Source organism: Thamnophis sirtalis, unplaced genomic scaffold (assembly GCF_051295495.1).
Source record: "Thamnophis sirtalis isolate CommonGarterSnake01/CBP01778 unplaced genomic scaffold, rThaSir2_p1.2 scaffold_19, whole genome shotgun sequence".
Classification (NCBI taxonomy): Eukaryota; Metazoa; Chordata; class Lepidosauria; order Squamata; family Natricidae; genus Thamnophis; species Thamnophis sirtalis.
This window is the reverse complement of record NW_028261399.1, coordinates 53,431-66,915: the sequence shown is the minus strand read 5'-3', so window position 1 is coordinate 66,915 and position 13,485 is coordinate 53,431. Positions and strand designations below refer to the sequence as shown.

General features: G+C 46.7%; 1 pseudogene; it reads left to right on the top strand.

The window, feature by feature from the left end:
* The first annotated feature begins 3,719 nt into the window (after positions 1–3,719).
* On the top strand, positions 3,720–5,716 carry LOC148042268 (uncharacterized; annotated as a pseudogene).
* Positions 5,717–13,485: the final 7,769 nt, after the last annotated feature.

The window sequence follows — 13,485 nt, the reverse complement described above, 5'->3', positions numbered from 1 at the left end:
GCCTGGAGCTGCCTGCCAATATTTGGATTTCAGCTCCCATCATCCCAGACAAAGTTGATTCATGATGTTTGTGGAATGGATCAGGAAGGAGGCCCACGGGTGGGGCACAACACCCACCCATCACATGGTAAGCAGGCTGGTAAGCAAGGAAGGAGCAGAAGGTTGGAGGTTTTCACAGCTAGAGAAGCAACTTTTGGGGTGAAGACTCCTGCCTTGGTCAATGGAGTGGACTAGAGGAGCTCTGAGGAACCTTCCATCTCTACAATTCTATGAACCTGGGCAGGATGTGAGATGGGGAGTGGACTAGCCCTACAATTCTATGATTCTAGGAGCTTGAGCAGGGGAATGGACTAGAAGACCTCCAAGGTCCCTTCCAGCCCTACAATTCTATGATTCCATCTCACTGGTTTAAGAATTTCTTCTGATTAAGCTTCTGCTCCAGGGGTGAAACCCTGACGATGAAGCAGAACCTTTCAGTCCTCCACTTACAACCATTTACGTAACAACTCTTCACTGTTGTCAGCACTAAAAAAAACCTTCTAACCAATATTGTGCTTTTTTGAATTCTTTCCTTTTTCCCTTCTTTTCTATTTTTTGTCAATCTGTGCTTATTTTAATGCAAAATTCTGTGGTGTTTTTTTCAAGAGACCCCACTGACAATCTCTGCCAAATAGTTTCAGTAGCCTGTCAGGTTGAAGCTGGAGGACTGCCCTTCCCTTTCCTTGGGGCTGCCCTTGAAGATTGCTCCAGTGGGCGATAAATGCACCCATCTGTGTATGTGTTGAACAGGAGTCACTTTAGTTGTATAAGCCCAATTCCAAGCACAGTGTTCGTTTCCAGGTTGTTTCTGGGTGCAAATGAGGGGGGAGCCTCTGATTTACAGATCTAATGACTCCGAGGCCTTTATTTCACAAAACTCTCCTTTAGGTATCATTTAATGATTGAATTTCTTGGTTTTGCTCTTGAGTTTTCCATAGTCAACAAAGTCAAACAAAATATTTTTTTCTATCCTCTTTTAGCTTTGCCCCTTTTTCGGATTTCTCCTTTACGCTTTCCAAGAAATTATGGCCAGTGAACATTATACATTTGCACTTTATATGTTCATTGCATATTAAGAATTATTATTCAAGTACATATACATAAAAATGGTAAGTATGGAGCTTGCCATCAAGGTCATAACTAGGGACGGTAATAAAGAGGGTCAGTCGCCTGACCAACCAGAATGTTATTGGGATATTTTAAAGGGCTTTGCTGATGGGTCCACAGCCAAGGGGGGCAGTTTTAGACAGAGCCACGTGGGGCCACGTTTCCCACCTTAGAAAGGGCATTTCTGATTTATGAAGCCCCAATGTAGAAGCGGTTAGCCTTTGCTTCTTCCAGGCAGAGTGGAGATTTCTTTGTGGTCTCCTGTCCCTTCCACAGCCAATTGGGCCCATTTCAATTAGAGGCCAGCTGGCAGCTGCCACTCACGGGACATGCTTGACGTGGGATGACCATTCCCAGGATCCCCAACCATCCTTTGTGGAAAACAGGACACTGTAGCCTCTGAGCATGTACAGAGTTTACAAGTCACAAACAAAATATTTTTTTCTATCCTCTTTTAGCTTTGCCCCTTTTTCAGATTTCTCCTTTACGCTTTCCAAGAAATTATGGCTAGTGAACATTATACATTTGCACTTTATTTGTGCATTGCATGTTAAGAATTATTATTCAAGTACATATACATAAATATGGTAATGGAGCTTGCCATCAAGGTCATAACTAGGAATGGTCATAAAGAGGGTCAGTCACCTGACCACCCAGAACGTTATTGGGATATTTTAAAGGGCTTTGCTGATGGGTCCCCAGCCAAGGGGGCAGTTTTAGACAGAGCCACATGGGACCACGTTTCCCACCTTAGAAAGTGTGTTTCTGATTTATGAAGCCCCAACGTAGAAGCGGTTCGCCTTTGCTTCTTCCAGGCAGAGTGGAGATCTCTTTGTGGTCTCCTGTCCCTTCCACAGCCAATTGGGCCCATTTCAATTAGAGGCCAGCTAGCAGTTGCCACTCACGGGACACGCTTGACGTGGGATGACCATTCCCAGGATCCCCAACCGTCCTTTGTGGAAAACAGGCCACTGCAGCCTCTGAGCATGTACAGAATTTATTTCCATCCCTTGTTCCCACCCCGCCTTCTCCGGCCCCTGTTTGGTCGTAGCCAGACTTTGTTCGGAGCTGGGGGGTCTTGGGGGCTCCTCGGCTGCAGGGTTGGGGTCCCTGTGGCCAGAGGGCCACGGCCTCAACCGCAGGGGATCCGGTCTAGGGGATCCAGTCCAGAGCAACTGCATGAGCCTCTCCAGCTCCTTCTCCAGGGGGCCCAGAGCTTCCCCCGCGGCTGGTCTCCCCCCTACTCAGCCCTAAAGGGAGGAGGGGTCCTTTTGCCCCTGCAGGAAAGGGTGGGGGTGATCCCCTCCTGGGATCCGCTTCTTTCCACCTGGTTCCCGATCCCCCCTTGGGATCCCTGGCTTTCCAATGGATTCCCCCGTCCCTCCTTGGCTCCCTTATTTCCCAATCGCCTCCCGGGATCCCCTCGGGCTGAGTTCCATCCCTTCCCGGGATCCCCTTGGCTGCTTGGCTCCTGGCCCGGCGGTTCTCCTCCTGGGGGTGGAAAGGCCTTTTCCCAGGGGTCGCCCGAGACCCCCGGGACCCTGGAAGTCTTCGGAGCCTGCAGAGCCCCGGAGGCCCGATGGGCTCAGTGTGCTGCGTCTCCCTGGCCAGAGAAGCCGGGGAAGGGAGGACGCGGGCCTTCCCTTCGGAGCCTCCCCTTCAGCTCCCCGGGCAAAGCTCCGCCGCCCCCGCCAGGACCCTCCCGCGCCCAAAGGGAAGGAGCGGCGGGGGCTCCGCGGGCGGCAGGAGGGGAGGGACTACTGAAGCTCCTCCCATCGAAGGTGCCCGAGCGCCCGAAGCCCCGCCTTCCCTCCGTGTGGCTGGCTGTGGGCGGGGCGAAAGGAGGGGCCGGAGTGGGGAGAGACGCGCGCAGCGCAGAGGACGCTGGGAAAGCAGCTTCCTCCCAGCGACGGAGTTGAGGGGCTGAGCTACGGAAACCGAGAGGGACCGTTGCTCAGGCGGAAAAGCAGGCGCGGAAAATGAAATAAAAGAAAGGAACGTGGCGGCGAAGGCTGGAGCCCAATTAGGCGCTTGGGGGTCACCGCCACAGGAGGAACCGTGTCGAACAACATCAGGAAGGTTGAGAACCGCCGTTCTAGCGGGTCCCTTTCTTTCCTTTGAGTGAACGTCAAGGAGGCGGTGCCTGGAGAGGAGGAGACGGGGCTTCGCAGGAAGGCGGGGCTGGTATATGGAGCGCCTTCACTTTCGGAATCAGAGAGCTGACGGAAGGAGCGGTTCCCTTCGGAGGCGGAGAAACCGGATGTAAGTAGAGGCTGCTGGGACGGAGTGGCAGCCTGGGAGGGTCCCCTTCGGATCTTCGTGAGGGCAGGCCTCGGCCTGAGACACCTGCGGTGAGGGGGACCCAGCCGTGACCCGCCTCTCTTTCTCCCCTGCAGGAGGACGGAGGAGCCCGGCGGGGGAGAGAAGGAAGGAAGCGCCGCCCGAGAGGAGGAGAGCGGGCCCCGCGGAGCAGCCCCGGGAGACGGCGGGGAAATGTTGGGGGCTCCGGAGCTGCAGGAGGGATGAGCCCAGGGGGAGCCCGGGAAAGGCGGCTGCAGGGGGAAACGGGCGGAGACGCCGAGATGGGCCTGGAGGGCGGAGGGTCCTTCGGAAGACCCCCGAATCCCCAAAGGATCCAGAAGGAAGAAGAGAGATATCAGTGCCCGGAATGTGAAAAGTTTTTCAAGAGAAATGAGTATCTTCGAAAACATTTAAAGGTCCATTCAGGAGAAAAACCTCATAAATGTGTGGAGTGTGGAAAGAGTTTCAGTCAAAGGAGCAACCTTTTTGCACATCAAAGGATCCACACAGGAGAAAAACCTCATAAATGTCTGGAGTGTGGAAAGAGCTTCAGTCAGAGGAGCAGCCTTTATGAACATCAAAGGATCCACACAGGAGAAAAACCTCATAAATGTCTGGAGTGTGGAAAGAGCTTCACTGAGAGTAGAACCCTTTATAGACATCAAAAGATCCACACAGGAGAAAAACCTCATAAATGCCTGGAGTGTGGAAAGAGTTTCAGTGAGAGGAGTAGCCTTTATAAACATCAAAGGATCCACACAGGAGAAAAACCTCATAAATGCCTGGAGTGTGGAAAGAGCTTCAATGAGAGTAGCAGCCTTTATGCACATCAAAGGATCCACACAGGAGAAAAACCTCATAAATGCCTGGAGTGTGGAAAGAGCTTCACTGAGAGGAGAACCCTTTATCGACATCAAAGGATCCACACAGGGGAAAAACCTCATAAATGTCTGGAGTGTGGAAAGAACTTCAGTCAAAGGAGCGACCTTTATAAACATCAAAGGATCCACACAGGAGAAAAACCTCATAAATGTCTGGAGTGTGGAAAGAGCTTCAGTGAGAGGAGCAGCCTTTATGGACATCAAAGGATCCACACAGGAGAAAAACCGCATAAATGTTTGGAGTGTGGAAAGAGCTTCAGTGAGAGTAGAACCCTTTATAGACATCAAAGGATCCACACAGGAGAAAAACCTCATAAATGTCTGGAGTGTGGAAAGAGCTTCAGTCAGAGGAGCGACCTTTATAAACATCATAGGATCCACACAGGAGAAAAACCTCATAAATGTCTGGTGTGTGGAAAGAGCTTCAGTCAGAGAGGCAATCTTTATGCACATCAAAAGATACACACAGGAGAAAAGCCTCATAAATGCCTGGAGTGTGGAAAGAGCTTCAGTCAGAGGGGCAGTCTTTATGCACATCAAAAGATCCACACAGGAGAAAAGCCTCATAAATGTCTGGAGTGTGGAAAGAACTTCAGTCAGAGGAGTGACCTTTATAAACATCAAAGGATCCACACAGGAGAAAAACTTCATAAATGTCTGTTGTGTGGAAAGAGCTTCAGTCAGAGAGGCAACCTTTATGTACATCAAAAGATCCACACCGGAGAAAAGCCTCATAAATGTCTGGGGTGTGGAAAGAGCTTCAGTCAGAGGAGCAACCTTTATAGACATCAAAGGATCCATTGTGGAGAGAAAGGGATGAAATGCCTGGAGAGTGGAGGGTCTTTCAGGAGACCCCGGAATCCCCAAAAGATCCAGGAGGAAGGAAGGAAATATCAGTGCTCGGAATGTGAGAAATCCTTCAAGCGAAAGGACCATCTTGAAAACCATCTAAAAATCCACTCATTTGAAAATCCACATTAATGCTTTAAGTGTGGAAAGAGCTTCCATCGGAGAGCAATACTTATGCAACATGCAAGAATCCTTTGTGACTCAAGGATCCACACAAGAGAAAAACCTCATAAATGTCTGGAGTGTGAAAAATCCTTCAAAAGAATTAGAGAACTTGAAGACCATTTAAGAGTCCATTCAGGAGAAAAACCTCATAAATGTCTGGAGTGTGGAAAGAGTTTAAGTGAGAGTAAGAACGCTTTATAGACATCAAATGATCCACATGGGAAAAACCTCATAAATGTTTGGAGTGTGGAAAGCTTCAGTCAGAGGAGAGACCTTTATGCACATCAAAGGATCCACACAGGAGAAAAACCTCATAAATGCCTGTTGTGTGGAAAGAGGTTCAGTCAAATGGGAAACTTCTTCAGCATCAAATAATTCACACTATAGAGAAATTTTACAAATGCTTGGAGTGTGGAAAGAGCTATACTGAGAGTAGAGGCCTCCATCAAGACCAAATAATTCACAAGGGTGTGGGAGAAGTCACAGAGTGTATCTTGGGAATTCAGTTGAATTATGTATTCAATTTGGCCAATTGTGAATTGACACATTAGGGATTTGTCCCAAGTGCACAAACTTCCAGTGTCCTTACAAAGCAACAGAATAATGATATCCATAATAATTGTAATTCCAATAAGAGGGTTGAGTAAAGAGGAGATTAAGAAAAGTAAATAGTTGCCAAATAAGGGAGTTTCCCAGGCTGATTAAGAAAGGACTTTTTCAATTGTACATGCTAGATGTTTCAACTGGCTGCAATTGTACCTTTTCACAGGAGACTTAAGTGACTCATGATGCCATTTCTCATGTGAATGTTCTCTTCTGTAATGCAATGCTCATTTCAATGCTGGTGCTTAATATTATGGGATGTTATTGTCCATGTCTCTGATACAACTGTAGCTGAGCAGGATGATTTCTTCCATGCTTTAAAAACAGACTGATTTATATTTATAAATATATGTTTTCTATATTTTTAAAAAAAATCTTATTTCTTCCATACAATCAATTTTTCTTTTCTACTTTTTCTACTGTGTTGAGTATAAAATTAAACCCGGTTCTGTTTCCTCTTTGGTTGAGGGAAATCTGTTTGCTACAATACTCTAATAAATTGCTTTTAAATTGACATCCCACTTGGTGCTTAATTGGAACAAGTGTTCTATCATTATTTGATTCGCTCTATATGGGTTTTCCAAATGTCCGTACCATGTAAGACCATCTCCAGACATCTGACACTCTTGCCAGTTGGATCCCCAGAATGGTCCCCTTGTCTTCCAGCAGAAACCCGGGCAAAGCTCCGCCGCCCCCGCCAGGGACTCTCTTAAGGCCAAGAAAACTTCATATTCTCGTATCTCACCTCTTTGACCTCCCACCAGGTGCAGTGATTAGGTATTTCCCAGTTGTCAGGATGGTTAAAGTCCCCTATTTTTATGCTTCCTGTTAACCAGCTAAATGATTAGCAAAAGGTTCTTCTAGTTCCTCTGATTGGATAATCCGGAGTTTACACCTATGGTAACCACATTCCGTTTTCCTTTCATAATAACCCAAGACTAAATTATGATTACACTCAGGTACCACCAAGAGTATTCCACAAAAGAAAAATAAGGCAAGGAGATAAACTACAGAGAGGTTCCTGAACTACAAAAGAGGTGGGGGGGACACCAGTATTCTAAAATCACTTTTATCTTCTTCCCTTAAGGATTTGACCCTCCCAAATGTAGGCGCCCCACAACAATAAAAACGTGTTTTAACATTTGCAAAACCGCCAGGAGTCTCGGGTTCAGGTGGCCGGGAAATTTAAATAGTATTGATTATAATACACGAAAGGATGGCTACATTCAAGGCTTCTTTCAGGCTGGCAATAGCCATGGCGACCTCACCCGCTCCTCCTTCCAGCGGGGGGAGGAAGGGGGTCTTGGTGCCAGGCGGCCAGCAGCACCTGGACCCAGCTGCAATCCCCCCTTCTCTCCCCTACCCGCCCCAGGAGGAAAGTGGGCCACCCGGAGATGACCACGGGGCTGCAGGCTAAATGGGGAGGGGAAAGGAGCAGCTCCGGGGAGGCAGAAAGGGTTCCGGCACAGGAAAGCTGAGGCTGGCCATGGGAACCTCCGTCCGTTCCCGTCCATTGCAGCCGCTTTGGGAATCCCCCATTCACCCCCATCGCCTCCCGCCCTCTTTAGTTTCGCTAAGCCGGGCGAAGGGGAGGGAGCGGCGGGGCGGAGCCAGCGGCGCAAGGGAGGAGTCAAACGAGGGGAGGAAAGGCAGGAAGGGGGCCGCTGCAGAGTTGAGTAGGGGGTGTGGCCCGACGGCAACCCACCAATGGGGTGGGGCAGAAGCTGCTCCGATGCAAATAACCGCGATGCAAATGAGGCGAACTGGCAGGAAAAGTCCTTTCTTCCCAACTTCCGCACTCGGGGCAAGAGCTGCAGGGGGCGTGACTAGAAGAGGAAGAGGCGGGGCTTGGCTGAAGAAGGATCCTCACTTTCGGGTTCCATGAAGCCGCTGAAGGACTTTTCCGATTCGAGTGCGCATGCGGCCTGATGCAATTGGGGAGCTCCTCCCTCCCCTCCCGCCGCCCGCGGAACCCTTAGAGGTTATCTAGTCCAACCCCTTGCTCAAGCAGCAGACCCTATACCAATCCAGGCAAGTGGCTGACCAGCCTCTTCAAAAAAAACCTCCAATGATAGAGCACTCACAACTTCTGGAGGTAAATTTTTTCACTGCTTAATTGTTCTCATGGTCAGGAAATTTCTCCTTAGTTCTAGGTTGGTTCTGTCCTTGATTAGTTTCCCTCTAAATCTTAAAGCATTTAGGTAAGCCCTAATTCATGTTCCTATCCCAGGATGGGTGTTGGATTCCATTGGATGAACTGAATTTTAGATTAGATATTTACAGCTCAACCAAATCCTGAGGAGGCTACAACAAAAAAACACAAGCATCAAATAACTATTATATCTGTCTGTCATCTCTCTATCTCCTCTATCTTATCTATTATCATTCACCCATTAATCTATCAACTCCCTATCTACCATTTACCTACCTACCATCTATCTACCTTTCATTTATTATCTATCATCAATCAATCTATGAATCTATCATTTACCTACCTACCATCTACCTACCTATTTACCTATCTACCTATCATCTACCAACATACCTATCTATTATCTATCATCTATCATCTATCAATCAATCTTCTATTAATCTATCATCTACCCGTGGCACGACAAAACCGCCCTCGACTAAGCCGCGCCCGATTAAACCGCGTCGCTGACATCATCAACAGGGCGACAACAGCGAGCGTGGAGAAAGAAGAGCGCTTTAAATAATGATTTGGACAAAACGATTCGAAACTTTATATGGAATGGTAAAAAGCCCAGAATAAAATATATGCATCTGCAGGATAAAAGAACTCAAGGGGGAATGGGCTTACCGGAATGGAAAACATATCATCAAGCAGCAACAACTATGTGGATTAAAGAATGGGTAATGTTAGCTAATAAAAGACTCTTAACAATAGAGGGCCACGACCTGCAATATGGGTGGCACAACTACTTATGGTGCGAGGGAAATAAAATCCACAATTACTTTAGTAGACACCATTTAGGGGGGGTATTAATTAAGGACTGGCTGGAAATTAGAAGGAGATACTACACGCAACTACCTAAATGGATATCTCCGACGGAAGCCCTGATATACCCGAATTTGATAAATCTGGATAAAATTGTTACCTACCAACAGTTGCTAGACGACCAAAACAAACTAAATCCCAGGAAAAATTTGGCTGATAAGGGAATAAACATCGATTGGTGGCCATATCTTCAAATTCAGAACAAACACAAATTCGATCTAGCACAACCCGGCTTCCAGAACAAGAACCAGGAATTAGATAAAATTTTAATTGGCCCAGATGAGAAACTAATTTCAAAAATATACAACTGCTTACTGATTCGAAAAACGGAAGCAGAAAGAGTAAAAGAAGTCATGGTAACCTGGGCCCAAAACATCGGCCACACAATAGACCTAGACGACTGGGAAAGAGTCTGGGAATGGAACCTAAAATTGACAAAATCAACGGCCTATAAAGAAAAAATATATAAAATGTTCTACCGCTGGCATCTCCCACCGACAAGACTGGCGAAAATGTCTTCAAAAGTTTCGGCCATATGCTGGAAATGTAAAACAGTGCTGGGCACGTTCTACCATATGTGGTGGACGTGTCCGGTTGCCAAAGCGTATTGGAAGCAAATACTAGGATGGCTGAATAGAATCTTGTCAATTAAACTATATCTTAAGCCGGAAACTTTCTTATTAGGGATAATAGATCAAAAAATATGCAAATCTAATCAATACCTCCTAGTCCATATTCTGACAGCGTCAAGGATTGTTTACGCACAGTGCTGGAAGAGTGAAAATGCCCCCACCAACACAATGGTGATGAATAAAATTTTAGAACTAGCAGAAATGAACAGATTGATGATGCGAATTAACGACAAAGAAGATACAGACCTTTATATAGTCTGGGAGAAGCTGTACAAATGGCTTGATGAGTCAGTGAAGACTTAGACACAAAAAGAGATAGCTGACTAACCTAATACGATTAAACCAATAACTCAAATGAACAATATACAACAACTGAGAGATAAGCGAAAGGAGAAATGTATTAGGGGTGAGAACCCACTGTCGAGCAATTTGGTTAGACCACAATGTTGGGAAAACTTAAAAAAGCTGATAGGAAATCCGCTATAACTACCTGCTTGGAATTAGCAATTAAACTTTATTTTAGATGAGGCGAGAGGATTTACAATCCTTGCCTCTTTAAGCAAGGAAAGGAAAAGAGAACCAGGTTGTCCTCAGCAGAGAAAAAAATGTTAATGTAACAAAGGTTAGAGGGGAGGGAAGGAGGATAGTAGGGAAGTCAGGATGGAGAGGAGAAAGGAGAGGAACAGGAAAGGCAGAAGAAGGGGGGAAGGATAAGGAGGAGGAAGAGAAAGAAGAGAAGGGAAAGAAGGTGGGAAGAAAGAAGGAGAGAAGAAAGAGAAGAAACCGGGGGAGGAAGGAGGGAGGGAAGAGGAGAGGGTAGTAAAGAGGGAAAGAGGGAGGGAAAAAAAGAGAGAAGGAGAGTTGAAAGGAAGGAAGGAAGGAGGGAGGAAAGGAGGGAGATTAAGAGAAAAGGAAGGAGGAGGGAAAGAGGAAGGGAAGGAGGAAAGGTATGTGAGAAGGAGGGGGGGACCGAGGGAGGGGAAGGAGGGGGAAGGAAAGGAGGAAAGGAGAAAAGAAAGGAGGGAAAGCAGGGGAGAAGGAAGTAAGGGGGGAGGGAAGAAAAGGGTATGGAAAAGAAGAAATGAGGGAAGAGAAGAGGGAGGGAAGGAATAAGATACCTCACCTTTGATGTTTATAATGATTTGATAGTATGGGAATATCTCGAAATGTAGTTGTATTGTTTTTTACAAGTTATGGATGTTGTATTTTCTTTTTACCAATAAAATCTTTTTAAAAAAATTTTTTTTTTTAAAAAAGCAAGCCGATTCAACTTAAGGTAAGGGTTAGGGTTAGGTTTAGGGTTAGGATTAGGTTTAGGGGGGTTAGGTTTAGGTTTAGGGGTTAATTTTAGGTTTAGCGTTTACAGCGTGCTTCTGTCTCCGCGCTGTTGTCGCCCTGTTGATGACGTCAGCGACGCGGTTTCGTCGAGCCTATCATCTACATATCATATACCTAACTTCTATCAATCTATCTACCCATTCGTTCATTTAAATAGAACTCAGTTGAATAGATATATGTTACTGTCGATGTGTGAAATTCTATAGGAAGCCTATTGAATGCCAAAAAATGGGACCTCAAAGTATGAAATGCTTAATACTTCAGACATTTCTCATCATTCTACACAATGCCAAAAGGCAAACCAGCAAATATAAAATATTCCTTTTATAATGCCACTGTGACTTTCTTTCTTGCAACAAGCAGGTTAATACTGGTCTTTTTCTCTGTTTTTTTTTTCTAGTAAGGAAGTCCTGTGTTTATTGTGCGTTTTTCCTTTCATTTTCCAATATTTTTTTCCAATAACCTTACCTAACCCTTTCTCATGATCCTCTCTCCATTCTTGGCCTAAAGAGTCCTTCTAATGTTTGGTACACAACACACTAAAATAGCAAAGAAATTTCATGCTTTGCCTAAAAAACATTCCATGTTCTAGAGACTTCCTAGACCATTCTATACAATGCCAGCTTTTCACATGTGGCTGATAACATATGCATTAAACATCTCTTTCATAAGCTAGGTTCTCTTCCTAGTCAGTAGACCTTGGAGGTCTTCTAGTCTAGCCCCCTTGCTCAAGCAGGAGACCCTTACAGAATAACAGAGTTGCAGGGGATCTTGGAGGTCTTCTAGTCCAGCCCCCGTGTTCAAGCAGGAGATCCTTACAGAATAACAGAGTTGGAGGGCACCTTGGAGGTCATCTAGTCTAGCCCCCTTGTTCAAGCAGGAGACCCCTACAGAATAACAGAGTTGAAGGGCACCTTGGAGGTCTTCAAGTCCAGCCCCCTTGCTCAAGCAGGAGATCCTTACAGAATAGCAGAGTTGGAGGGGACCTTGGAGGTCATCCAGTCCAGCTCCCTTTTTCAAGCAGGAGACCCTTACAGAATAACAGAGTTGGAGGGTACCTTTTAGGTCATCTATTCCAGCCCCCTTGTTCAAGCAGGAGACCCTTACAGAATAACAGAGTTGGAGGGTACCTTGGAGGTCTTCTAGTCCAGCCCCTTTACTCAAGCAGGAGACCTTACAGAATAACAGAGTTGGAAGGGATCTTGGAGGTCTTCTAGTCCAACCCCTTTACTCAAGCAGGAGACCCTTACAGAATGAGAGTTAGAGGGGACCTTGGAGGTCTTCTAGTCCAGTCCCCTTTGCTCAAGCTGGAGACCCTTACAGAATAACAGAGTTGGAAGGCACCTTGGAGGTCTTCTAGTCCAGCCCCTTTACTCAAGCAGGAGACCCTTACAGAATGAGAGTTGGAGGGGACCTTGGAGGTCATCTAGTCTAGGCCCCTTTTTCAAGCTGGAGACCCCTACAGAATAACAGAGTTGGAGGGGACCTTGGAGGTCTCATAGTCCAGCCCTTTTGCTCAAGCAGGAGACCCTTACAGAATAAGAGAGTTGGAGGGCACCTTGGAGGTCATCTAGTCCAGGCCCGTTATTCAAGCAGGAGATCCTTACAGAATAACAGAGTTGGAGGGGACCTTGTAGGTCTTCTAGTCCAGCTCCCTTGCTCAAACAGGAGACCCTTACAAAATAACAGAGTTGGAGGGGACCTTGGAGGTCATCTAGTCCAGCCCCCTTGCTCAAGCAGGAGACCCTTACAGAATAAGAGAGTTGGAGGGCACCTTGGAGGTCTTCTAGTCCAGGCCCCTTATTCAAGCAGGAGATCCTTACAGAATAACAGAGTTGGAGGGGACCTTGGAGGTCTTCTAGTCCAGCTACTTTACTCAAGCAGGAGACCCTTACAGAATAACAGAGTTGGAGGGGACCTTGGAGGTCATCTAGTCCAGCCCGGTTGTTCAAGCCTGATTTCCATACAGAATAACAGAGTTGGAAGTGACTTTGGAGGTCTTCTAGTCCAGCCCCCTTGCTCAAGCAGGAGACCCTTACAGAATAACAGAGTTGGAGGGGACCTTGGAGGTCATCTAGTCCAGCCCCCTTGTTCAAGCAGATCCTTACAGAGTAACAGATTTGGAGGGGACCTTGGAGGTCTTCTAGTCCAGTCCCTTTGCTCAAGCAGGAGATCCTTACAGAATAAAAGAGTTGGAAGGGACCTTGGAGGTCTTCTAGTCTAGCCCCCTTGCTCAAGCAGGAGACCCTTACAGAATAACAGAGTTGCAGGGGATCTTGGAGGTCTTCTAGTCCAGCCCCCGTGTTCAAGCAGGAGATCCTTACAGAATAACAGAGTTGGAGGGTACCTTGGAGGTCTTCTAGTCCAGCCCCTTTACTCAAGCAGGAGACCTTACATAATAACAGAGTTGGAAGGGATCTTGGAGGTCTTCTAGTCCAGCCCCTTTACTCAAGCAGGAGACCCTTACAGAATGAGAGTTGGAGGGGACCTTGGAGGTCATCTAGTCTAGGCCCCTTTTTCAAGCTGGAGACCCCTACAGAATAACAGAGTT